This window comes from Podarcis pityusensis (assembly GCF_964106645.2).
Source record: "Podarcis pityusensis genome assembly, chromosome: 1".
In the NCBI taxonomy this organism is placed as follows: Eukaryota; Metazoa; Chordata; class Lepidosauria; order Squamata; family Lacertidae; genus Podarcis; species Podarcis pityusensis.
The window spans coordinates 45,579,183-45,604,925 of NC_138028.1; the positions used below are offsets into that span (position 1 = coordinate 45,579,183).

Sequence of the window (25,743 nt, forward strand, 5' to 3'; positions counted from 1 at the left end):
TATTGAGTATTTACAAACAAATTGTAAACAGATCGAGACATTTTACACATTTTATTGTAAAAACCTGCAGTGTGTGTGTGTGTGTGTGTGTGTGTGAATAGATGATTAAAAGAATAAGTTAAGGCAAGTTGAAGTATGCAGGAAAGGACGAAAACAAATGTAAGGAGGAGGAGGAAAGGAGTCAAAGTTGAAAATGTTAACATTATGGTTAAATAATTGTGTTTTTTTTTAATGATAGTTTTCATTTATATACATTACAACACTTGACCATTATAGCAGGGGTTTTGTGTGTATGTGTGTGTGTAAGAGTATAAGACTATTAAGGTCACAGTCTAAAATTACCCATCTGCGCCATTGCCTTCAGCAGGGTTATTTCCCTGAATTAAAAACAAAGGAGTTGGTACCACCAGCAGAGTATAAAGTTGCAGAAAGGAGTGGTGCTGACCTGTTCTCGGATTCTCAGCCTCACCTGTGTCTTTCTCAAATAGTTTTAACAGCTGTGACATTATCAAATTGTACGGCACTTTAATTTTCAGTCTGCTCCATCCAAACATTTTAGAGAGGTTATATGAGGATACAAATGCTAACTCCCAGAACAGACTATTCTGTGTTTCCAGAAACTGCTTTTTGTTTGTTAAACTGTTCTTGTTTATTTCAAAAATGGAAGGTATTACTTGAAGGTGGGGTGTACGTGTGGAATGAACAATGTTCATCCAAGACAATCATGAACTGGAAAATACACAAGCCTTGCAAATCATAGCAACAGTGAGGACAGCCTGGCAACAACAGCTGCTGCAATGAAAAGAAAAGAAAAATCTGATGTTGGGTTTAAAGGGGGAAATGTAAAGCATGGAGAGACTGTCTGCAAGGGAGCTGTGCAAGAATAAATGCTGGTAACATGATTTGTAGTAGGAAAGAAGGTATTCAGTTTCTCTTAATAATAAATAAAAATATATGTGTTAGTATAAGTATAGCTATGCTGAGGTTATTTCACCGAGTGTATATTAAGTAATTGGGACTTCCAAGACAGGGTTAGAGTTGGAGGTCAATCATACACTGAAGTTTAATGTGGATTTGAAGCTGCTCCCCGTCCTTTCTTTTTCTTTCAGTATCCACACAATGTCATCGTCATCCTCATCCAAGAGGCATCCCACATTTCTGCCCACTAAATGCAGATTTCCCCATCCCACAGATAATCCAGTAAAAAGAAGGAGCCAATAAAAACTGCATATTACTTGACTATGGATGCACTAATGTGCATTATGCAGGTTGGCCTTTTTTACACACACGGTAAGATTTTACTGGGTGCCATCTGTTGCCACATCCCTACTTCCACATTGTTTCCATCAGTCCAAAGAAAAGGATGCAGCCACTGGTTGCTGCACATCGTGCAGGCACATCGTGCATGGTGCTTAAAAGAAAAGCAACAGCAACTCCCTTGTGCAGAACTGCTCTTGCACAAAACAGCTGCATCAAAAAAATTGTTGTTATAGGAGGCAGTAGTCATGAGCCCTGCAGTGCTGTCGAGACTGGGGCTGGATTGGCTGGCTCTGGCAGAGGAAGGAGAAACGAGCAGGATGCTGAACTGGGGAAACTGGGTTGTAGGAGAGAGATGCTGGCTTTTCCCGCCAACCTTCCTGCAGAGTGGAGAGCCTCAGTGGAGGCTGGGGAGCACTTTGATCTGCCAAGGGATTGCACATTTGAGAAGCAATGCACACACAATATTAACCGCAATCCACACCAACTATCCCTCCTAGTTCTTAAAGGCTATGGCCCTAGGCAGGCCAAGCATTTTTGATGGGGATGACAGAAGCACAGCGGGACATCTATTGGAAGGTGATGACAGTACAGTGGTACCTCGGGTTACATACGCTTCAGGTTACATATGCTTCAGGTTACAGACTCTGCTAACCCAGAAATGGTGCTTCAGGTTAAGAACAGAAATTGTGCTCTGGTGGCGCAGTAGCAGCAGGAGGCCCCATTAGCTAAAGTGGTGCTTCAGGTTAAGAACAGTTTCAGGTTAAGTACGGACCTCCGGAACGAATTAAGTACTTAACCAGAGGTGCCACTGTACCAGGACCCCCCCCCCCAAAAAAAGCCATCAACAGGATTCCTGTTTCCACCATGCTCCTGCAAGCTTTCCAGGGGAATCTGGCTGAAACACCCGGGGTTTCTCCATTCTCTCACTTTACTTTTTACAAATGCGTGCAATAGGAATCTGAAGCTGCGTTCCCTCTTTCGTCTTAATGTGTCGTGGGTTCGAATCAAGCGCCTCGCCCTGAAGGCTAAAGGGGGCCTGAGTCTCAGACGATACTTGGGAGGGGGGGAGCAGCAGTCCTCTCTGTGGCTGAGGCTGCACAGGGCGGGTGAAGCAAGCAGAGGGAGGAGCTGCCTTTTAAAGGGCCTGCTCTGGCATCCACCCCTCGGCTACTTAGCGCGCTAGGAAGTGACGCCTTCCCAGAATCCTAGCGAAAGGCACTCAAAAGTTGGGGTTTGGTTGCCTGCGGGATTCCCCCCCCCCCGCCGCCCCCGTTTCTTCTTGGGCTTCTTGTTGGCAGTGGATTCCTCTGCCCCGGACTTGACTCAGGACAGGACTTGTTGCAGCGACTCTCTGCGACTGAAGGTGAGTAAAACTTTCGCGCTCGGTTTGGACGCTGGGTGTTTGTTTCCTTGTCCTTTGGTGCCTGGATTAATATAGTCTGGGTGGTGTAGCAGGAGATCTCGTTTTCTTGCTACTTCCAACCCGCTCCGCCTCCCACTTCCAAAAGAGAGAGAGAGAGAGAGAGAGAGATGCAAGTGGATTATTGGGTTTGGCTCGGGTAGATGTGAAGTGGAGCAAGACAGAATGGGGATCCGGAGTTTTTCTGGGATGGCGGAGAAAACGGCTTGGCGTTGCTGGGGCAAAAGTGACAGCAGCTGCAGCAGCAGCCGACTGAACTCTGTGTGTGTGTGTGTGTGTGTGTGTGTGGAGTTGGGGGGAGGATCTGAAGTCCACCCTCTTCGGACTAACTCGGTTCTGTCGCTTCTCCTCTCCGGAACCTGCGAGCGTCTCTGCAAAAGAGGCTTTTAGCGAGTAGTATTTCGTCTCGGATCAAATCCGCCCGTGCATTTAAAAAACAACAAAAATCCACGTTTTGCATTTTTGTTCGTTTGTTTACTCCGGCGCTGGTGGCTCAAGTTTATTCCGCAGACAAAAGAGTCCTGTTGAACGAGCCCTTGCTGCTGACTTCGCACCGGGGGTGGGGGGTGGGGGTGGGAGAGAGAGAGAGAGAGAGAGAGAGAGAGAGAGAGAGAGAGAGAGAGTCGAAGTGGCTCTTTCCAAATATGGGACGAGCCTGTGCTGAGGAAACAGAAGCAGCCTTGCCCGCCTTTCTTGCAACAAATGATGACGTCTCATCAGGCTGCAAAGGATCTTTTGGGATTTAAACGAGCTCCCCCCACCCGTCGTGGCCTGGTTTTTTTTTTATGTAAAACAAAACAAAACAAAACAAAACAAAACAAAACAGAAAGACACCTTTAGGACAAAAGCTTGTTGCACGGCACTTCTGGCAGATGTTGTGTGCTGTTAATCATGCAGTAACTGTAAAGGACGGGTACTTTGGCAGTTTGTCGACAAAGCTGTCCAAACACCCACTTGCATATGTGACTGTGCCTTGCACAATCCAAGTCTTATGATAAGCCTGGATGAAGGTTTATTTTGGATGTATTAGGCTTGCAGGCTGCACATTGGACATGTTTTTTGCTTTGCTTTTTGGTTCTGTTGAATTCTGCCCTGAGCTCTTGCTTGCTGTGATATTATATACGTATTATTGTATTGCATTGTATGTATTATTGATATGTATTAGCATGGATAAAACAAAAGTTTTACTGAGGTTTGAGACAGATGAAGGGAGCTGCTGTTTCTCAGCGGAAGGGCATCTGCTTTCAATGCAAAGGCCCCAGGTTCAGTCCATGGAATTTCCAGGTACAGCTAGAAGAGACTCCAATCTGAAATACTGATGAGCCATTGACAGTGTAAACACGGTACAGAGCTTGGTGGACTAATGTTTTTTTTATGTAAAACAAAACAAAACAGAAAGACACCTTTAGGACAAAAGCTTGTTGCACGGCATAACACAGTTTCCTGTGTTTTCTGCAAAGAGGTGTTGGTGTTGGGGAAAGAAAAGCAAAGAAAGCAAACAAAAATGATAATTGTGCAATCTGAACAAGCTGTTCAGACACACATGACTGTTTACCTCTGTGTCGTGGGAAGTTGCTTCTAAGTTTTTGTTATTGCAACTGCTACCTTAACAGTGCATCTGGGTATCTTTCAGTACTGTCAATGCAAGACAGAATGTGCAACAGAAACATAGTCACTGTATGTTTCGGATCTACATTATAGATCAACTGACGCACCAGCTGATTCGTATGCCTCTCACTTTTGAAAATAAAAATTGCTGCTGGTGTATGAGTGCCTGCAATCAAAGTGCACTCAGCACTTTATTGCAGATATGGTTTCTGGGTATTACGTGGAGTCTGATCAAAAGTTTTATCTGGTTGCATCATATAAAAACCATGAGGATCTCACAAGCATAGCTGACATGTATCTTTTAATATTCCAGGGGTGATTGCATAAGAGTACATGAAGAGGATTCTGCAAAACCCTGTCTCTACTAGGGGGGCAGATTTGTGCTTCAAATAAAGAACTGATAAATTGCTCCTTAGGTAGCTGCCAAGTTCCTGCTTGACCTCAAGTATATGATCCTCCTTGGAGTCTTCCCAATAATAGGTGGAAGATGTGCATTTAAGGTTGTACTTGCACTTACAAAAAAGGAAAGGAGAAGAGAAAGAATGGTGCAAGAAAATTATATGCCTATAAAAGCCCTAGAGGGAAAAAGACAACACAGTCCAGGAAGAAAATCTTAACATTTCAGGAAGCTTTGAAAGCAGAGTGCTCAAAGCGATTGCATAGTGAAGATTAAAAAATGATTCTCTGCTCTGCTCCACTGCCACCCTCTGTGAAATTGGCATAGCCTTGGGAAATAAAATAGGAACTTTGAGAAGGGCTTGCTTTGCTGCAGGGTGTGTGTGCATGGAGGAACGGTGAATTGTAATACAGTAAAGCATGTGTTAATATTGTGGCTGTAGTTTTTGTTTGCGTAGGCCAGGGGTAGGGAAACTTGCCTAGGGCTACATTCTCTTCTAAGCAACCTTCTGGAGGCCGCATGGCAGTGCTGGGAGGGGCCACAGGCAATAGAGTAGAGCAATTGGAAGCAAGAGACTTTTATTTTAGTTCAACAACACATTCTAGACAGGCAAAAATACCCAACGAGAGTGGAAAAGAGCTAGTAATGGGTGGCTGGGTAGGTGGCGGTGGCCTGGAGAGTCCTAATAGAGAGGTTGGCTTGGACTAGATGACCCTTGGGGTCCCTTCCAACTCTACAGTTCTATGACTCTTAAGCAGCAGCTGGCAAGTCCTGGGTTCTAATTCTGTCTTCGCCACATACTAATTACTTGGCCATAGGCAAGCCATTATTCCAAGATGTAGGTCTACCTTCTAGGACTGTTATGAAAGTTGTTCAAATTATGTGTGTGATTTTTGTTTCTTAACATTTGAAATGTGCTGCATGCACGATTAATCCTTTTACCGATTTATTTTTGACCACACAAACTTTTGGTGCATTCGGCAGCCCTGAAGTGTGAAAGGTGCCCTGAGAGTGGATACAGACCAGCACCACAGATCTGCTTCATAGAGGATGCTTTGCCTTGCTCCATGTGGCAGCTGCTTCTGTGTGCTGAGCTGCTAATCAAGGGAGCAAATTGCTATGCAGAGAACCCTCCTTTTTGATCATGTCACTGCTACACATTTCAATTGGGGTTGTAGTGGTGTGGCGACACTTTGGGCTTCTTCATGTAGTTTAGTATATTTGCCAAGCATGGCAGCACTTAACTGCAGTAAAGGTTTCAAGCTCTCTAGAAAACCCCTTGCATAGCCTTTTTCTTTCTCTCTTTGGCAGAAATAATCAGGAGTTTTTAATGGCATGGTTGATTGCCTGCTAACTGCTGCAAATCACAGTGCTGTTAAAAGGAGAGCTAGAGGAATGAGTTCAAGAGCTGGTGGTTGTGCCCCTATTTATGTATTGGATCAGGAGTAGGCAACCTAAGGCCTGTGGGCCAGATGTGGCCTACTCGCCTTCTCAATCCGGCCTGCCGATGGTTCGGGAATCAGTGTGTTTTTACATGAGTAGAATGTGTGCTTTTATTTAAAATGCATCTCTGGGTTATTTGAGATGCATAGGAATTCGTTCATCCCCCCCCCTCCCAATATAGTCCAGCCCACCTCATGGTCTGAGGGACGGTGGACTGGTCCACGGCTGAAAAAGGCTGCTGATCCCTGTATTGGATTCACCTTTGCTAAGGAACTCAAAGTGACATACAGAGTCCCGTCCCCCCCTGTTTCCATTACAACAACCCTGTGAGGTAGGTTAGCTAAGAGGCAGTGCCTGGCCCAAGGTCACACAATGAGCTTCATGGCTAAGTGGGGATGTGAATCCTGGTCTCCTGGGTCCTAGTTGAACACTTTAACCTCTGCACCACACTGAATGAACAAAGGTTTCAAGGCAGAGAGGCAGGAATGGCTCAAGTTACGTTGTTGATCTGAAAGCGAATGATTCTGTTCCCGCTCTGTATCCTGATGTGTGCTGGGAGTGGGGAGGACATTCAGGGATCCCATTCAGGGATCTTCCCCAGCCCAGAAACAATCAAATGAAGGTTTAGAAGCTTCTATTGGGAAAACTGGGGGAGGGAGGGGTACATCTGAACTGCTGTCCCATCGTTTGCATCTTTTCATTTCGAAGAGGAGCACAGCGCCTTTTGAATTCTGAGACCTTGAGTTGCTCCAGCCCTGGTGGGACTTTGAAAGGGCAGGTGTGTTCAAGAGTTGCAAAACACATTGATTGTGAAACACGCTGGAATAAAATTTCACTCCAGGAGCAGGACTGTTGGACATCTTAATGAAATTCAGCCGGGAAACTACAGGTAACATATTCGGAGCAAACAGGGCTGACCCACTAAACAAGTAATCTGCACACCTTTGCTGTTGGAAATATAGAAGGTTTCCATGAACTTTGTGTGATTACTGCCAGCCACTAACATCTCCGGGTGTTACAGAAAAGACCCTCAGGTTGGAGGGTGCCATTTTCATAGAAGCTTAAGTGGAAAGGTACCTCCTTAAAAAAAAGTTACGAAGTTAACCAGTGCCCTAGATGTGCTTGACTCCTGTGTTGTAAATTTTGCCAGGCTTCCTAAACTAGACTGGGAGTGCAGTGTTTGCTGAGTAATGCTGTATAACTGTGGGAGTGCCTGCTCTCCACCCAAGAGAGTCAGATACAGTTACAGTTATTGTGTTTCAGATGCATTTGAGGGCTTAACATGCTGGCCACATATTTCCAGTACTTCCTCTGGTTTCACTAGCATGGACTAGAAACTATTTTTTTTCTTTTAAAAATAATGAATTCGTTATCTAGGTGAACTGTCTGACTGGGTATTTGTATGCTGATCTTAAATCTTTTAAGTCCCCCTGCAGGTGTCTATTGGGTTGATTTTTACATAAATAATTTTAAAACCAAGACTCATAGACAATCTGCCTTTGGGGGGGGGGAGGTCTGTATTCCTGGAGGTTTAAACCAGAGGAGCCCAGGCTCAAACTTCAATTAATTGTTCCATTCTTCCATACAGTGGTACCTCTGGTTATGAACTTAATTCATTCCGGAGGTCCGTTCTTAACCTGAAAACGTTCTTAACCTGAGGTACCACTTTAGCTAATGGGGCCTCCTGCTGCCGCTGGCAGACAATTTCTGTTCTTATCCTGAGGTAAAGTTCTTAACCCGAGATACTACTTCCGGGTTAGCAGAGTCTGTAGCCTGAGGTGTTTGTAACCTGAGGTACCACTGTAGTACATAGCTGTCAATGTTTTCCTTTTTAAAAAGAAAATTCCCTTATTCTGAATAGGATTCCTCGCAAGAAAAGGGAAAATTGACAGCTATGCTGTAGTGCAGTGTGAAGATCAGGTTTCCCTGCTTGGTGCTCCTTGCCTTCAGATCTCTCCATGTCAAAAGCAGGGACGTGGTGGTTAAATGGGATAATAACCTGTGTTCAAATGCATCTTAGGGCTTGTTTCATATTTTTTTGGAGCTTGCCATTCTGTAACAGGAAGCTTCAGACACACCCTTTTGCTGACTGCCTGTTTAGGCTCATCCACAAGTCACTGGTGTGAGGCAGTGCTCAAGAAAAATGCTGGCGCCCCCACTGCTCCAGGGCTGAGCTCAAAGGGTTGATGCCAACCCTTATTCAATTGCTGCTACCAACATGCTGAAAGCTGTAGGCAAGTGGGTTGCTTGTCTTTGGGGATGAACTGTGAGAAACCTTTAAGTAGGGAGGCCTGCTAAGCCTGCTTCCCAAGTACCTTTCCTTCCTTCCTTCCTTCCTTCCTTCCTTCCTTCCTTCCTTCTCCCTCTCCCCCTCTCTTTCTTGCTCACACACCACACACATGCATTGTGACACTACTTGGGAGCAACTGCCTGGTGGGGAACCAGCACCAAATGTGATGTTGGAGGAGTGGGAGCCGTTGAGGTTGGATCTCATGGGTGTATATTATGTACAAAATTTGTCCAGTTTTTAGACTGCTAAATTATGGTGAATTGTGATGGGTCAGGCCTTGTTTCTCTTTGTTTCCACTGAATCCAGCTGTAAAGATGTAACTCAGGGGTTGCCAAGATAGTTGTGGTGTGAAACGACATCCATGACAGTTGCTTGGGTTTGCAAATGTGGCCCAAAAACGTTGGCTTCCCCTGACGTGGCGTAGGAATCTGATGGGCCATTTGTGTTGTTGTATAAGAGGGGGACACTCCTGGTCCACAGGTATGGGTTTCCTGTTACAGTACTGCTTTATGGCTACCGTGTACAATTACATGAAGTACGGGATCATGACATTTCTCAAAATGCTAAAGAGGTGAGTCAGGAGCTCCTCATCTCGATGGATTCCTGGCTCACTTTCAGCTTACTTATGCTTCAGGCTTACTTTTGGAGCACATCGGAGATAGAAGTAAATGGAAAACATTTCATCCATCCCTGGCAAAAGTAGTGTAACCAATTGTGTCCACAGGCCATTAGATTGTCAATACTCTTATAAATCATTATGAATTTTAGTAACATTTGCCATTCCTAGAATAAAATATGGTATAGTTGGATCAGTCTTAAATAAATAATGTAGCTTTATATTGGGGGGGGGGGGCTATCTAGTCAATATAATTGGAGAGCATTTAAACTTCTTATTTGGTCTTCAGTTGCACAGCAGTTGTAACAGCAGTATGTTGTTGTTGTTGTTGTTGTTGTTGTTGTACAAAGTGAGTTTGGAAATTGCTTTACTACATGCTGCCTCTGTTGGAAGGCATTACGAAACAGATGCAGTTGAGGCTGAAGGCAATGACCCAAACACTTGTTAATATTGGCACATGCTGACCCACTCATATTTGCTAATAACTAAAGGGCCAGCATGCTTTGATGTGTTTTAAAATGCCAGTTATCAAGGTGAGCTAGTATTTAGCCATATATTTAAAATGAATTTTAAACACCTTTAAATCTATATATCTTATAAGATATATTATATCTTAAATCTATTATGTCTTATATTTTGACTCTCAAATCCAAGGAATAGTACCATAATAACCCTCCCAATCTGCAGGCCTGTACAAATAATACAAGTTGATATTTTACACAGATATAGGAGATATTGCATTAGAATGATAGAATTGTAGAGTTAGAAGGGACCCCAAAGTCATCTAGTCCAACCCTCTGCAATGCAGGAATTTCAACTAGACCATGGTTCAGCTATGACACATGGCCATCCAACCTCTTCTTTAAAAACCTCCCAGGAAGGAGAGTCCACCACCTCTCGTGGGAGTTTGTTCCACTGTCAAACAGCTCTTACTGACAGAAAGATCTTCCTGATGCTTAGCTGGAATCTCCTTTCTTGTAACTTGGATCCATTGGTTTGGGTCCTAGCCTCTGGAGCAGGAGAAAACAAGCTCCATCCTCCATGTGACGGCCCTTAAGATATTTGAAGATGGCTATCACATCTCTTTTCAGTCTCCAGGCTAAGCATACCCAATTCCCGCAGCTGTTCCTCATAAGATGTGGCTTTCAGACCCTTTATCGTAGCTGTGGATTTCTGATCAATATGCCAGCATGTTAAACTAAATTTAAACCAGACCAGTGGGCACAGTGTGACACAACAACAAACAGTATTGGACTAACCCCCCATCACTAACCCCCCATCTTCACATACGTACTTTTTTCACCCCATGATTCTTCCATGGAAATAACAAAAAAGAACTGTATGCTGGTTTACTGCCACAATTTTAATCACTTTACTCCCACAATTTTCTTAGTTAAGGGGGATGCAAATGGATTTTCCCCCCCGGCATAAAATGGCACAGAAATCAGCGCTAAACACACAATATATTGAATTAATTTTCCAGAAGTGACTTTTTATGTCATGTGAAAGCTGAAATATAATGCAAAAATTTACAGTTAGGGAAATGGAATAAACTACCACGTGAAAGCAGCCACAGATACATGAAAATATTGCTTCTGGTGGATTGCAATGTTTTTCCCCCCTTTCAGGAGCTGTAATTACAGCAACTTTGGGGGTTGCTTTATTTGTGGGGGTGGCGGCATGATTCAGATAAGAAGTCTGGGGCTGGCAATGTAATGGGCAGTCATTATTTCCCAGCCTGGCATACTGCAGAGGACTTTTTTGAGGACAGAATGGGAAGGCTCCCTGGACTCTTTAGAACAGCTTTGGCCAATTTGGTGCCCTCAAGGTGTTTTCAGCTACAAGTCCCATCAACTCCAGCCAGGTGTCTGTTTGCCATCCTTCTGCACAAAATCAAAGCCTCCCAAGGCCAGTGGTGGACTTCGGGCCTTCAAATTTCAGTGGCGCCCTGGGGGACTCCAACATTTGGTGCCCCCCTGCCCCTCGCCTTCCATCCAAATCCTTGTTGCAGCGCCCTCTTGACTCGGTGCCCATCAGTTGCGCTCCCCTAAATCCGCCTCTGCCAAGGCTGCTTCTCATTTTTTTAAAAACGGAAATCAAGGTTTTGTTATGTGTATATATGTTACATGTAGTTTGCCAATTGCTCAGTGCAATAAATTATGGAATAGTCACTGTTTTCTTTTATTTGCATAAAAAGCACGGAGAAAGAACAGTAATATTAAACCCCACTGAGGGGGCGGTGTGAATCTTGCTGTATTTAATGTGGGTGTAAATTAATGCTGTTTGGGGAAGGAGGCATGAATAGGTCCTAAATAAATAAATTCTGCACCAGAACATAGAGCTACATTTTTGTACTGCCTGGGACTAAGGTGCAAGTACATGTAATAATCAGCACATAGTTGATCCCCACACCCACAAAATCTAGACACAGAAGCAGGTTGGTTGAACATCTGCAGTGCAGTGCAATTGAATTATGGAATTTTAGCAACAGTGATACAGATGCGTTATTTGTTCTGGCAACTAGATTGCTTCAGAAACCCTTGGGCTTTTATTTTCCAGGCAGATATTCCCCAGAATTGCATGTCTTGCTGTCTGCCTTCTTGGCAGGTTCAGGTACTTCCTTCAGGGAGCCTACTGTTCCGTTTCTCAAACAATTCCACTTGTGCAACTTCTGTGACTTAGTTCTGTATCATGGCTAGAACCAATATAAACATCTGTGGCCTAACAGAGTTGGAAGAGAACAGGAAAAATACCTATGCGGAGGTGTGCATTTCAAATTCCAGCTCAGATTGGTACATATGCTTCTACTATGGGGCGTTAACTAATTTGAGTGTTAAAATCCCCATGTAACTAAACTTAAAACAGAAAGAACAAGGAATGTTTTGGTGTCGTCTTTATTTAGTTCAATGTATACCCTGCACCTGTGCTTTGAATGGGCTCTTGAGATGGTTCAGGTAAAATACTTAAAATACAGGTTAAGCCAATAGCAAAATAGTTGGCTTCTATCCAGCTATTCAAAACAAGCCAAGAATTATAGCCCATTAGTCAGTAGTATTAATACTAACTAAAAGCTGAGGGAATAAAAAAGTAATGGACAGAGCAGGTTGCCCCTGGAAGAAAGAGGTTAATAAGCCTCTTGAGTCTGGCTGCCTAAGGCACTTGAAGCAGAGGCCTCTCTCCCAATGACCTAAGTGTGCAGGAAAGGTTCATATGGAAACAGGCGTTTACATTAGCTTCTACAGTCTCAAATCTTTCAGGGTTTTAATGGTTGGCTTTCAATTGGGCACAGAAGCAGCTGTGTGAGTGGCGGCAACAGCAACACCCGAAGCTTGGGGAGGAGGTCCTCTCCGTCATCCTCTCTCTAGAGCACTCATTAAGATTCCCTCTCATCAGAGCTTCAGACTGTCCAGCTGCCCATATGAGGAGACGCCTAATTCTAGGAATCAAAGCATCTCGTATGGCCTGGCCCTGGACTGCTAGATAGCACCCATGCGGGGAGGGGGAGGGCTATTATCTTATATGGTGTGCATATAAGTTTTAGTTTAAACATACCCACCAGTGGTGGCAGCAACATGGAAAATATATTTTCCATAACTGTCTCTCCAGTGCCATCATAGGTCACCACTACCTTGGGATGCGGGTGGCGCTGTGGTCTAAGCCACTGAGCCTCTTGGGCTTGCTGATTAGAAGGTCAGCGGTTCGAATCCCTGTAACAGGGTGAGTTCCCGTTGCTCTGTCCCAGCTCCTGCCTACCTAACAGTTCGAAAGCACGCCAGTGCAAGTAGATAAATAGGTACCGCTGTGGCAGGAAGATAAATGGAGTTTCCATGCGCTCAGGTTTCCATCATGGTGTCCTGTTGCGCCAGAACGGTTTAGTCATGCTGGCCACATGATGCAGAAAGCTGTCTGTGGACAAACGCCGTCTCCCTCGGCCTGAAAGTGAGATGAGCGCCACAACCCATAGTCTCCTTTATCTTACCACTACCTTGTAAAATAATCATCTTATCGTGGTGTTTCTGAATATCAGTTGCTAGAAACCACAGGAAGGGAGAGTGCTCTTCAGATTGGGTTCTGCTGGGGGTTTGCCAGAGGCAGCTGTTCAGCCATTGCAAGAACAGGATGCTGGACTAGATGTGCTGTTGGGCCTGATCCAGCAGGCTCTTCTTATGTTATAGAATATAGATCATTTTTCAGCTTAGAGTAGACCTGCTGAAATTAATAAACACAACTAATTTAGATCTATTAGTTTGAATGGGTTTACGCCAAGGACAACTTAGTGGCATACCCTCTATAGGAATCTGCCTTTCACTGAGTTAGACCATTGGTCCATTTAGCTCAATACTGCCTGCACTGACTGGCAGCAGGCAGGATCTCTCAAGGCCATGCCTGAAGATGCTGGGTGTTGATCCTGGGAGTTTCTGTGTGCAAAGCAGACGCTCTGTTACTGAGCTACAGTTTTTCTCCTGTATGACAGAGTGCATTAGAGTTGTTAAGTACACAATGTCCAAATCTTAAGACTAATGTATGCTGATTATATATCGACTGGGCATTTTGCATTCATATTTTATCTTACGTATAAAAGTCCTCAAGCTGTTGCACTTGTTTCTTTTCCTAGGTGTTAAAACAACTGAGGAGGAGAAGTGTTAAAATAACTAAGTTTTATACAAGAAAATACAGAAAAGCAAAATTGTAATGTGATTTGGAGAGAGACTCAGTGGTCTTCTTGTTCATTCTTGATCAATATTTGACATTAATAAAAACTGGAAGACTTCGCAGTTCTTCTACATTTGCATCCTATCCCTCCTTTCAGGAACTCATAGCAGCTTCAGATATTACAAACGTGGACCTGCAGCTCCCTATGCAGTCTCTTCCTCCATTATCTGCTGACGATGGATCATAATGTTCAAAATGTATCTTGGGTAGGAGAGGAGAATAGGCTGCATTCTATAATATTTCCTGTGCAGGAGCCTCTTTGGACTTTCTAAGCAAACAATTCTACGTGAAAGGGCTCCATGCGCATTAGATGTAAATCTGTGTAAGAGAGCCCCAACAATAAAGAAAGAAAAAGAGAACTGAAGGATAAGAGAAGTTGCAGGACAGAAGCAGCAATTAATTCTTTCTCCACCTATTACCATATCCCTGTCTAAATTCTCTCCACTCTTCCCACAAACTTCCTTATGGGGTTTGTGCCACATTTACCCTTGCAAACATATAGCTGGACCTCTGTGGAGAGGAAAGTTACTGTGGGTAATTTAGAACAGACTAGTGACTGTAGGATAAATAAAAATTGCCTTTGTCTTGCCACCTTCTCCACTCTATATTTTTTTAAATAAACTGTTGTGAAACTCACTTACAAAGCATTTGCTTATCATGTAGCTGTTACTTCTTAATAATTGTGAGAGGAGACTGTGCTGGCAGCTTTTCTCTATAACATCTGAAGCCACTGAGCAGCTTATGTGGCCCTGTGATTCAGGCACTGATCAGCTTAGCTTTAACCCGGTCAGAGGATCACCTGCTTTCTAGGCTGCAGGTTTCATGGCCAAGTCATTAATAGCAATACAGTCGTACCTTGGTTGATGAATGCCTTGCGACTCAAACGTTTTGGCTTCCGAATGCCGCAAACCCGGAAGTGAGTGTTCCAGTTTGTGAATGTTCTTTGGAAGCTGAACGTCTGACGTGGCTTCCGTGGCTTCCAATTGAGTACAGGAAGCTCCTTGGTTGTTGAATGTTTTCAGAAGTTGAACGGACTTCCGGAACGGATTCTGTTTGCCAACTAAGGTACAACTGTATTAACAAAGTAATATGATGTATTCTAAGTATTTAAAGAGTGGGGAGGGGGGAAAAAATCAATATTTGAATTAAGTTTTTATATAGGAGCAACTTGGACATTACATGACGCAACTTTTTGGGGGTGATGTGCCACTTCTTAAGAGCATTGTGGAACAGGCATGGCCAAACTTGGCCCTCCAACTGTTTTGGGACTACAACTCCCATCATCCCTAGCTAACAGGACCAGTGGTCAGGGATGATGGGAACTGTAGTCCCAAAACAGCTGGAGGGCCAAGTTTGGCCATGCCTGCAGGCTTAGTATAATTGAAGTCACTTTCCAGTCATATGTTGTTGCTTAAACAGAAGGGATCTGAAAGTCTAGTGGCATGGTTAGTTACTCAACATGTCTATTTTAGGGAGCTAATAAATTGGCAGGACATAGTGACCTACTCCAAAGTGACTTTTTAATGCAGATATTTCAATGAAACTTTATCAAGTCAGGCACAGCGTGAAGGCTTTGAAAACTGAAATGTCACTGCCTCTCTTTTATCAAAATCCTGGAGCTTTAGATTTTTGCTATTCAGGATATTCTTGGCCTCAACGTAGAATACTCTGCTATTGTATCTGTGCTGTCAGGAAAGTGTTTATTTACCTTTCAGAATTTAACAGAAAAGACAATTCTGCCAGATGTAGCTTCTCCTGTCATCATAGCATTGTGATCTGACAAACCACAGTGAACACCCAAGACAAAAGTGCTATGGTTAATTTATTTGAACTAACCAGACAATTTTTGGCCTGCAGGGCAGTAGCTTTAATGTGTTGCTATTCAGTGATGGTGCTTTATGAGGAGTACCCTGCACAAGAAGTATTGAGTGGGAAAGTCACCATGAGTTGCTTTAAATTTTCATGTGATGAACACAAAATTATTAAAGGGTGACACTGTGAACAAAGCAGAAGTGGGTAATTCCTGAAAACTATTGCAGAAGTCCATGGGTTTGTTGCCAAACAAACAAAAAACATTTAATTGCATGGAAATAGAAAATGAACATTGTTGTCAGTGCAACAAACTGATTAATGTTTGGTGAATATGGAGTGGTAGTCTCTTGGCACCAGTGATAATGGTGAAGTCCTACTCAGACTTGTTTGGGGGTGTATCTTGCTTTAACTGGGAAATTCTGAGTAAAAGTATATATAACTGGGCTGCAAACCTGCTATCACCAGTACTTGAAGCAAGCTTTTGCTGAAGTTAAACCATTTGAGCTCTTGTTTCGAGAAGTTTTGATAGTCATGAAAAGCTGAAGACAAATTTGTGTGAGAGCTTTCTGGAAAGCATCATCAACATATAACCCCACAAAAAAAAAGAGAAATATCCATGTCGTTGATGTTCTTCTGGCTCAGGACTGCATGCTTTGTACTCTGTGCCTAGAGCCAAAGATTTGAATTACGGCATAGCTGAAAGTGATAGCAATGAGCAGCAAAATGTTACAGTGCCTCTTCCTTTCTTTCCCCCTCCTCGTAGGGTGATTTATTGTACATATATTGTCACTACTCTCCTTGAATTGGTTGGCAAGGAAAGATACACAGTACGGTAATCTCTCCGGTATCCTGAATGTTTAAAGCATATCCTGCTCCCCTGAGCTGCCACTGTCACAAAGGTCCAAAAAGACCTGAGTCGGAAGGTGTCCCTCAGAGCAGCAAACATCTAGTGATTTCTTTGCACCCCTAGAAGATGGCTATATGCAGACATGGAGCCTGTTTGTGGGGTTGTACAGAGATCACAAGATGTTACTTTCTGATGCATGTAACCAAGTCAGCCCTTTCTCATTTTCTCCAGAACAGGTAGGTTGAGTGATTTTGAGTGGAGAAATGGCAAGGTGTATGTGCTTAACTGCCCAGCACTTCAGAACTCCAAATCACCCGTGGAACATTTTGGACGCCCCTATTTTCTTTGGAGAAATGTTGGAGGGTATGGCATTAAAGTGTGTTATATGGAATTGCTGATAAAATAAATGAGAGGATGTTACAAGGAGAGTGTGCTTGTTCTCTCTCTCTGTGCGTGTGGTGTTAGGAGGGTGATGCATATATTGTGCATCTTCTAAAGAAATAGCCATGTGCTCTCTCAAAAGTATGTCTCTCTTCATTTCAAGATTTTAAAAACTGCACAGTGAAAAATGTGGAATCTGCTTATACACTCTGAGGATGCCTGGGAGTAAGCCCCATTTAAGCCTTACTTCTGAGTGTATAAATAGGATTATGGTGTAATGAGGCCTTCCACAAATGTATCTGAAACACTGCTTTAAGTGGGAACTGCAGTCATATCTCACTTATCTCATATCACTTATCCAAAACGTGAGGATATTTTGATGATAAAGCCTGCATTGAAGCAATGAGAAGAACAAAGCTTACATGCAAATGTGAGCTTTATCTAGAGAAAGGACTTATAATTACTCTTAATTGTATCTTTAGAAGGCTGCTGGTGGTTTCACAGGCCTTTTCTGTGGATCCTGTTTGCATGTGTTCAAACTTGACACTTTTGCATACTGAATAAAAGAGCCCATGGGAACAGAAGTGATACTGTGAATTATGGTAGAGCTGGAGACATTATAGCTAGTAATTTGTCAATGTTGCTGTTTTCACCAAATGCATATTGTCTTTAACAACATTCAGAGTCCCTTTGAATTAATGTTGAATCATGCTGCGAGTCTCCTATTTTCATTTGACACTGAACACTTGATCCCAGATGTGCACAGAGCAAAAAACCCTTGGCATCCTTTCCAGGAACCTGGGGTTTTTCCATTGGTTTGGAATGTGAGCCGCTAGGCTGTTTGATTTCACTTTGTGGGAGGTTATAAGCAGTGGCTGCAGAGGCTGCATAACACACACACCATACATTGAAAGCACACACCCTGCAAGAATCCTGGGAACTGTTGTTTACCCTTCACAGAGCTACAGTTCCCAGATTATTTGTGGATGTGTGCTTTCAATGTATGGTGTGTTTGAAGCCAGAGTCTAGTCAATCAAAGGCTTTTATATATAAATGCCTTACTCTGAGATCTGAAAGCTATGCAGTATGATGATGATGATGATGATGATGATGATGATGTGACAGTGGATTACATTAAGGCAGAGGACGTGCAAGTCTAATGAAGAACCAGTGAACTCATAGGTTGCTACCAGAAGCGAACATGGTGTGTGCAACAAGAAAAGAGTGATGGGGGTATAGCACATGCTTTGTCTGTGTTGTACTTCATGCCATGTTCAGTCTCTAGTATCACCAGTTAGAGGACCTCAGATTACAGGATTGGGAAGCTCCTCTGCCTAGGAACCATTTGTCAGAGAAGACAGGACTGGGTTATACAGCAGGGCTGGAGAATGGGTTGCCCTCCAGATGTTGTTGGGCTACAACTCCCATCATCCCCGACCATTGGCTTTGGTAGCTGGGAGTGGTGGGAGTTGAGTTCCACAATGTCTGGATAGGCACAGATTTTTCATCCCTGTACCATAGGCTGACTTCAGTCTTGTATGCAGCCTGCTTTTCCCCCTTTTTCTTTTGGTACTTGAATACCCAGTCCATTGAGGTGTTTTAAATTTACATAGCAAGGATGCAGATACAGGATCTTTAAACAATTACAGCATAATTGAACTGTGTTTGGCAACCCTGAGTATGCATTTGTGCTAAATGACTTCTAGAGGGATAATTACATTAGTGTGCTATACAGAAATAACAGTCTTGTGGCATATTAAAGAGACAGGGACTTTTTACTGATTTCTCTTAATCTTTGGAATTCCCTTCCTAGGGAACAGAAGTTAACAGACATTTTTTTTATCAAAGTCTGTTTTGGTTAATTATCATATGCTGTGCTTTGAAACGTCATTGCTGCTGCTTATAAATTAGTGGGGTGTTTTATTCCTGCTGCATTTGTGTGTTTTGAAATTGTGATGGCAGTGTAAGTCATTTATTTACTTAAGCAATTTCTAACAAATTTCTTATGGCATAAGGCCAATAGAGGCCACTGTATCAGATGCATGAATGGTTATCCTCAGTTGGCAGGCTTATCTATCTGCCAACTGAGGATTGGGGGTGGTGGTCAGGGGGTGGTGGTCAGGGAAAGCAAAAAGTATTACTTGAATAAGTTCAACAAAAGCTTAAATAATAAAAAAGTATTTTTTCTATATCCAATCAAAGTTATTTCCAGGACTCCAACTTATCAACAGACACTGTGCAATCCACCAGAAATTGATCAATGGCCCACTGGTGGATTGCGGTCTATCTGTTGACCACCCTAGAGACAGGCTGTTGTTCTACCTCCTCTGTCAGAGACAGTAGGTCTATGAATACCAGTTGCTTTGCATGGGTATCTGGTTGACCATAAGAGTGCTAGAATGGATAGTCCTTTTGGCCTGATCCATCAGCTTCTTATTGTGTTCTGGCATCTCCTTATATGTCGCCTTATGGCAAATTCACACTTAAAGGTAAAGGGACCCCTGACCATTAGGTCCAGTTGTGGCCGACTCTGGGGTTGCACGCTCATCTCGCTCCATAGGCCGAGGGAGCTGGTGCTTGTCCGCAGACAGCTTCCGGGTCTCGTGGCCAGCATGACTAAGCCGCTTCTGGCGAACCAGAGCAGCGCACGGAAACGCCGTTTACCTTCCCGCCGGAGTGGTACCTATTTTATCTACTTGCACTTTGACGTGCTTTCGAACTGCTAGGTTGGCAGGAGCAGGGACCGAGCAACAGGAGCTCACCCTGTCGCGGGGATTCGCGGGATTCGAACCGCCGATCGCAAGTCCTAGGCCTGCCTAAACTCTGCTACTTTGCACCACTGCTTGTAGCTGGATGATTTGAATTTTCCAGATCTCCTCCTGACTAGAGGCATCTGTCTAGCAAGTGTTGGGCTGTCCCATTTGGCTCTTCCCTGCAAGAGGAATGCGGTGAATGCCTCTGCAAGATGGTACATGACAGAACTCTTGCCCAGCTGTTATGAGGCTGCTGTTCCTCTTCTTCTTTTTCTTTTTCCTTTTCGGCTGCAGAAACCAGCACGCTACCAGGGCTTCGATTCCTTCCTGTTCTGCCACAGCACTGTTCCTTCCTCTTGCACTCATTTGCAATGCACGTTTCTTTCCTGCTGTAGTAGTAAACGGAAGCTGCTGCTGCATGGATATCCCGCGCGCTGTGCAAGATGCAAATAAAAACTGAAAATGCGGTGGTGGTGGTGGAGGAGATGCAGATTATTTGTGGGAGGCGCCAAAGGAAGACGGCCACACAGTTGCGGAACTCACAACTCTCCAAGGGAGGGCTTATCAATAGCCTTCTTTCACATACATAAAGGAGCTGGAGCTGTTGCACAAGAACAAGCGATGAGTCACAGCAAAGCAACTCAGAGGCCTCTCGATACTCGAATCCAGCGATGTGTTTTACTCTGGGCTGCTCACCCTTCCTGCTTCCCACATTTTTGGTGACAATTCCCACCCCCACCTTCCCTTTGTGCAAACGGCAGGAAATGTCGTGGCACTTACTAGAGTAGCTGGTTCAAGTAAGGGCGCGTGAGTGCCTCGTTGTGCAAGTCCTGACAGCCCAATCCTATACGCCTTTTTAATCTGGATCGGGCGCAAGCCATTTCGTGGGGATTTTATTCCCATGAAATAACGCCGGGGGGGGGGGAATCCTGCGCAGATTTACTTGGGCTTAAACCCCCCCCCCCGTGAACGTAGTGGCACGTGCTTGCCTAGTATCGGCCTGCACCCCTTCAGGATGCAGCCGGGAAATTTGCGCTTCTAATCATATTGGTGGCCCTCCTACACCATTTTCGCCCCCCGCGCCCCGTTCCATTTCCTGCGCCCAAATGTGAGTTTCCAGCGCTTTAATTGGGGCTTTTGTTTTGATGTGTCTCTTCCCCCCCCCCATGCAAAAATCACGCACAAGCCTGATTTACGGGCTTAGCCTATAAAAGCAAGGAGAGAGCAAAAGTAAACGTCCCTCCAAACGGGAAAAAGTCAGCACTATTCCTGGCAAAACAGCGTTTCCAGTAACGTGATCAGGCTCTTTCCCCCTGACCTTGTAGCTGCATCGAGATGCTAGCAGTGCGTGCCAGAGCAACTGGATCTTCCTGGCAACCGAACCTTTTGGACGGGCGGGCCCACTCTCTCCATCTCATAGCCACAGACGGGCACGCACGAACGAAAGTGTTGAGTTACATGGGGTGGTTATTATATTATACATTTTAAAAAAACAACTTTATTTGCCTTATATGGCCACAGGAAATAGGCGTGGCTTAGGCCTGCTGTCGGGTGGGGGAGCCTGAGCAGGAGCCAGTTGTGCTGATGAAGTGGAAGAGCTGGTTTTACTTCTGTTGCAGCAGGGCATATGTGTTTTGCAGGAGGTGGCTGCTCCTAATTTCCTTTCCTGAGAGTTGTGCAATCTCTTGGTTCTCAGAAGGAGGCGGGGAGACGGGTGGGTGGGAAGCCAGCGCTCTCTGCTGTGGCTGCTGCTGCTGCTGCAGTTGCTGCCTCCTTCGTAGCTAAGGAGCTTCTCTTCCCTCCTCCTCCTCCTCCTCCTCCCTCCCCACCGCTCTGCTCCCCAAGCTGTGATCTCAAATCCTGTGACTCAGAGACTTGCAATCCTGACATTGCAACGTGCGGTTGGCGGCGGAGAGGGCAGCAGCAGCAACAGCAAACCGGGGCTCTCCACATCCCGGGCGGCAGCGAGCAAATACTGCAGGACTTTGTGCGCAGAGAGCGAGCAACCGAGCAGGCTGACAACTTGTGCACGGGATCTTTGCAAGGAAACTTCCTGCATTCTTTCCAAGAGAGCCTTGCGGGGGGGGGGGGTAGCGGGAAGGTCTGTTCCTCCTCAGTCGCTTGTTGCTTTTTGGATTTGGCACTTAAACCGTCAGCAGAGAAGCACTGGAGCGAAGAAGAGCGATGGGAACTCGCCTGGCTTTTATTTGGCGCTTGAGAACAAGGAGGTAAGTTTGAAAGCGAGAGGGGGGACGTCTGCACGGTCCGGAGCAGGGCCTCTGCTTTTCTTCCGCTTGTTCTTTGCAGCGCGGAGCTGGTGCTGGAAACCAGAAGAAGCCGCAGCGTGTGGGGAAGAAAGGGTGCTTGTGTGCTTGCAGCCGTGGAATATATATTTAGATTTGTTGCAATATATATATTGCAAGGAGTGGATGGAAGAGTTAGAGTGGGGAGGGCGAATCGAGGGCTTTGGGGGGAACTTTTTGGCTTGCCTTTCCTGTTTTCTTTAAAGCCTGCCTGTCTGCCTCCTGCGAGCCCTGCGTTTTGCCTCACTCTTGTTTGTGCAGCTACGCAGTTCGGCGCTGCTCAGGGGCGGCCGCGGAAAGGAGGTTTCCTCCCTTCAGAACCGGGAAATGAGACGCAGGCGGAGTGCTCGCTCTCTCTCTCGTGTGTGTGTGTTTTGCAAAACGTTCCTTTTGTCAGATGGGAGCAGCTTCTAAACGGGAGTAAGAAGTGGAAAGAGGTGATTTGGATGGCCTTTGCTCGCTCGCTCCCCTGGTCATGAGATGGACATTTTTCTGACCAAAGACGTCGCGCTTTCAAAACGACGCTGCCTCCATGCACTCCCCACCCTCCCGGTCGCCGCCGCATATAATTCACCCTAATCCTTTGCTCCTGATTAATGGGTAAATCCCGAAGTGGAATTAAAGCAATGCTTTGTGTCTGAGGGTGGAAGTCGTGCAAGATTGCCCTATCTGCTCTTTCCCCCCTCCACTCCGATTTCCCTTCTCTTACCCCTGGTTACCACAGTATTTTAATGGGGAATTGCAATGCCAACTTCCCCCCTCCCCCAAACACACACAAGCCAACATCTTGGAACTCTCTTGTACAGATTTTCCATTTTGTTAAGAGCAACATGCACCACCCCGCGCGTGCAGAGATGGGCCGCAAGTCTTTATTTACTAGTTTGGGGGGGGGGAGGGCTGCGAGTTTCAGAGCAGCCGTTCATTCCTGTCCGGAAGCTTAAAAGTTGTGCTTGTGTAAGGTGGTTCCTGCATCTCATGCTTTTTGCAAGCATTGGGGTTGCAGAATGAGATACTCTTTTTTAAAATACAGGGCGGTTTAGTTCCTAAATTCCCCACTTGTTTCAGCCCATAGGAGCATACGGCTAGCAAACCTGTAGAATGTGCTCCTACGGGCAGCTAAGTCCCAGTGTGCTCATAAATTTTTAGAGAATGAGATAAGGGATGTGAAGGGAGTCAAGGTGGTGGTTTAAAGTCCAGGTGACTCCTGGGTCCCAGAACTGTGATCTCATCCTGCAATCCACCAGCCGCTCGAGCAAAAGCGGCAGCAATGTTGAAAGATATGTGTAATCACAGATGTGGTGACTTGCCAGGGCGTATGGCCATAGTTCTGGCAGGTGACATCATCGAAGCTGTTCTAGTTCCTGTAGAAATCAATGAGAGAGCTTTGCTATTAACTAGAGGAGCATAATAGGTCCTTGTACTTGACAAGTGCTGCATCCTACATAAGAGGAGCCTGCTGGATCAGGCCAATTGCCTATTTAGTGCAGCATTCTGTTCTCATAGTGGCCAGCCAGGTGCCTGTGAGAAACCCCCAAGCAACTCTGCCCATCTTCAGTTCCCAGCAACTGGTATTCAGAGGCATAATGCCTCTGACAACAGCGGAGGTGGAACATAGCTATCCTGGCTAGTAGTTCTTGATATGCACTGTGTGAACAAGCACTTCAAAATAATAAAATCTGTCCTGCATCTTCCAACATGCAGTTTAATCGGAAGCCCACAACTTCTAGTAGTTGTGTTTTGGCTCTGAGATGGGCAGCTTTCAGCAAAAGTATGTTTCTTGGGGACATTTGTGTAAAGGCTCATTTAGATGGTCTTATCTCAAGAGAATCTGCATGTTTATACAGGAGAGGTATTGTCTTCTGATACACAGAATTAAATGCACCCTTTTTTTTTTAAAAAAAAAGCTTTGGGTTTCATGCCTTGCCCGGTGGTTGTATTGCCTGTTCCTGTGCAATGTCTCTCATGTGTGCAGATGTGTCGATAAAGTTTGCTTTTGCCTAGGGCTGACTTCAGAATCACAGATAAGTTCATTGATTGCTTCCAGGCTGCTGTAAATAGAAGAGTTTAGGCTGAAGCAATACAGGAACTACACATGGTTTGACTTCCTCTGCGATGGGTTAGCCCAAGTGATTTGGCCACGCTCCATGCCAAAATTGCAGAGGATCCTTTGTACACATGTTGCAGTGGAAATGTAAGGGTTTCTTGAAGGTAGAAATTTGGAAAAATACTACATTAAAGAAATAAGTCAACACCCCTTATTTTCCAGAAATAGGAACACTAGGAAGCCAAGGATATGCCTGAAGAATGGCGTTCAAGTACATTAACTCTTGTCTAGGCTTAAGATATGCACACACTGTTCTTAAGAACTTTTATCGCCTTGTTGGGACTGCCAGGGCAATGTAATCAAATGCAGAAATCTGTTTAAAAGACTACTAGTGGCTTTGCTAAAATCTTAAACGTGTCTCCAAGCTTAGTATAAGTTAATTCAACCTTTGCCAACATGGTGCTCTCCAGATAGTTTCGACTACAATTCCCATTGGTCCCAGCCAGCACAGAGTTGTAGTCCGTAGAACCTGGAGGGGGCCATGTTGATGAAGGCTGTGGGCAGACTGAGGTGAACCATTTACTTCTTGCACGTTTAGTAACTTGCTGAACCTTTTATATTGAACTTGTTGGGATTGAGAAAGAGATCCTTTATCCCTCCATGGGTGTGATTGCAATGACTTTTTAGTCTGTTCCTTTGTCTTCAGAAATTATGTAAACTATGCTGGCTTGAGGCTTTGGGTTACTAAAGAATGAACTTGTTGACAGGATTCCTTATTATGTAGATGATGGGAAGGGGCCTGAATGGCAGAAGGCATGCAACTATGTATGTACTGGTAGAGTGCTTTGGCACTAATTGTGGGAACCTTTCTATGGCATAGAAGTCTCCAGATGCTGAGACATTAGGGTAACTTTTGATGAAGGAGTATAGTGGGCTGTTAACACAAGTCTTGCATCTCTATAAATTTGGAGTCGGTGGAATTGATTTGGGTGCAACAACACTGTCTCTTCTCCCTGCACACTTCCAGGATCTATCTGAATGTGCTGTCCTGGGTTCTTTTTTTGGTGACCGTTGCTCTCTACATGTCTGCATGACTTTTAGGTCTGGCCCTGCAGTATTCTCTAACCTTGTTCTTGTATTTCGTTGTGGATTTAAATCAAAGTGTATGGTTTTTCTAATTTGTGCATTTCCTGCCCAAGAATGCATACTAATTGGTTTACTGTAACAATGAAAGCATATTGGTTTGCAACTTGGTAAAGAGTTTTATACTTCCAGTTTATACGAGCATCATCCGAAATGTGTGGTCATGCAAGCCACATGTCTTTTGTGCTGCACAATTTTTTCTGTTTAGAGATAAGGAGGGGGAGGGATCACTGTGAAATTATTAGATTTTTGTTCAAGTGTCTGTACAGTTGCAAGAATGCAAGACTGAAGAGAAGTCACAAGCCAGTGCAAAGTTACGTGTGCAGGATTGTGGGTAATGTTGCAAGGAAAGGCCGGTAATGATTGGACAAAACAGTGTTTCTTTCCATCATGAGATTGAAAGTAAATGTTTGCACTGCTTGGTGTCCTAAATACTAATAATTTGCTGTAATAATTGATATACAGTAGTACCTCTGGTTATGTAAACTTCAGGATGCGAAACCCAGAAGTATTTGACTGGGTTTCGCCATGTGCGCATGCGCAGAAGCGGTCCTCAGGTTGTGGAAACCTCAGGATCCAACCGGACCTCTGGAACAGATCCTGTCCGCAACCGGAGGTACTACTGTAATGCATGAATTGTTCCATTATATTTACAATTCCTGGTTTGAAAATCAGTTATTGTTCTCCATTATTTTTAATTTTTTCCATAGAAA

General features: G+C 44.5%; 1 protein-coding gene across 4 annotated transcripts in view; it reads left to right on the forward strand.

The window, feature by feature from the left end:
- The first annotated feature begins 2,435 nt into the window (after nt 1-2,435).
- MIDEAS (mitotic deacetylase associated SANT domain protein) overlaps nt 2,436-25,743 on the forward strand; it is an 84,242-nt gene continuing 60,934 nt past the window's right edge. For 2 of the 4 annotated variants that reach the window (XM_081013221.1, XM_081013218.1), the window contains exon 1: nt 2,436-2,623. The gene's annotated coding sequence lies outside the window, so the exon portion shown is untranslated. Of the gene's footprint in view, nt 2,624-21,259; nt 21,769-25,743 lie in introns of those variants that run through there. The other 2 variants (XM_081013219.1, XM_081013220.1) reach the window with 1 other exon arrangement.